This window comes from Cebus imitator, unplaced genomic scaffold (assembly GCF_001604975.1).
Source record: "Cebus imitator isolate Cc_AM_T3 unplaced genomic scaffold, Cebus_imitator-1.0 Scaffold77, whole genome shotgun sequence".
Lineage (NCBI taxonomy): Eukaryota > Metazoa > Chordata > Mammalia > Primates > Cebidae > Cebus > Cebus imitator.
This window is the reverse complement of record NW_016107392.1, coordinates 5,943,525-5,945,496: the sequence shown is the minus strand read 5'-3', so window position 1 is coordinate 5,945,496 and position 1,972 is coordinate 5,943,525.

Here is a 1,972-nt window from a genome sequence, read left to right as displayed (position 1 = left end):
CAGCCTCCCAAAGGGCTGGAATTACAGGCATGAACCACAGCACCCGGCTTCTCTCTTTTTTTTTTTTTCTTTTGAGACAAGGTCTCCCTTTGTCACCCAGGCTGGAATGCAGTAGTGCAATCATAGCTCACTGCAGCCTCGACCTCCCAGACTCAAGTGATCCTCTCACCTCAACTTCCCAAGTAGCTGGTACTACACGTGCTACGCCACCACATCTGGCTTTATTTATTTATTTATTTATTTGGAGATGGGTCTTGTTCTGTCTCCAGGCTGGAGTGCAGTGGCACCATCTTGGCTCACTGCAACCTCTGCTTCCTGAGTTCAAGCGATTCTCCTGCCTCGGCCTCCCGAGTAGCTGGGACTGCAGGCGCACACCAACACGCCCAGCTAATTTTTGTGTTTTTAGTAGAGACGGGGTTTCACCATGCTGGCCAGGATGGTCTCGATCTCTTGACCTTGTTATCTGCCCACCTCGGCCTCCCAAAGTGCTGGGATTACAAGCATAAGCCACTGCATCCAGCCTATTTTTAATTTTTTGCAGAGACAGGGTTTCACTGTGTTGCCCAGACTGCTGTTAAACTCCTGGGCTTAAGCAAGCAATCCTCCCACTTCCGCCTCTCAAAATGTTGGGATGAATGGCATGAGCCACCGAGCTGGCCTTTTCTCCTGTTTTTGAAGATGGCATGGCATCGATTCCCTCTCTTAGCAGCGAAGGTATGTTCACATTTTTATGAGACACCTTTTCTCAATGGGCATTTTGCCATTTGTTCCTTGATAAATCCACCGCTCCTCTTCTGACCTCCTCCTCGTCCCTCCACTTTAATCCTTCCTTTTTCTTTCCTGAGCTGAGCACACCCTTGCCCAGGTCGGTTCAAAGAGCAGCCCCAAAGCAGAGCCAAACGATGGCCCTGGGTTTTTTACCTTCTTTCTTTGTTTTTTTTTTTGAGATGTAGTCTTGCTCTGTTGCCCAGGCTGGAGTGCAGGGGCGCTATCTCGGCTCACTGCAACCTCCACCTCCCAGGTTCTTGCAATTCTCCTGTCTCAGCCTCCCAAGTAGCTGGGACTACAGATGCATGCCGCCACGCCTGGCTAATTTTTGTATTTTAGTAGAGATGGGGTTTTACCATGTTGCCCAGGCTGGTCTCGAACTCCTGAGCTCAGGCAATCTGCCCGCCTTGGCCTCCAAAGTGCTGGGATTACAGCATGAGCCACCACGCCAGCGACAGCCCTGGTTTTACTTATTTTGGCTTATGAAACTGGGGCCCTCTCCATACTCTCTCGTGGAAGCCTGTCTTCCTCTCCTAAACTCCATCTCTCTCTATTCCCTTCCATTCAATGTGGAAGCTGCTTTCCTCCCCTGGATTCCATCTTTCTGGATTCTGTCACTCAGTGTGAGAGCTGTTTCCCTCTCCTTCTCCTGTTTTTCTCTCTCTCTCTAAACAAATCACTTTCTACAAACACAAAAAAAACTGGAGCCCTCCTTTCGCAGAGGTGAGTTTGCTAAGCTCACCAATGATTTCTGCCGTTCAGAATGTCAGTCGTTTCCTCTAAGACAACACTGCGGCTTGGGAGTGTCTGTTTATATGTGGTGCACGCACAACAACCCTGCGCTGGAATGAGCGATGTTCTTCCTTATCAGGTACGGCCAGGGGGTGCCTGTGAGGGGCAGCTGTCCTATCCTGCCTGACTCACCAGTGTTGCAATCTGGGAAGTGTATTCAGGGCCTGTTTATCTCTGCCCAGGGCAGGGCCAAGCTTGACCCACTGAAGCCTCTGATCTCAGGAGCAGTTTCTCCGGGGCAAGAAAACAAGTTTGGAGAGAATCTAATGCTCTGAGCAGGACTCAGATGGAGTAAGAAGAAACCGGTTATTTGTTGGAATGAGTAGCAGAGCTCAGCCCAGAAGCTGCTCAGTCTCTGAAGTTACCTGTTAACCCCAACAGCTCTGGAACCAAAGTAAATTGATCTCTGTCC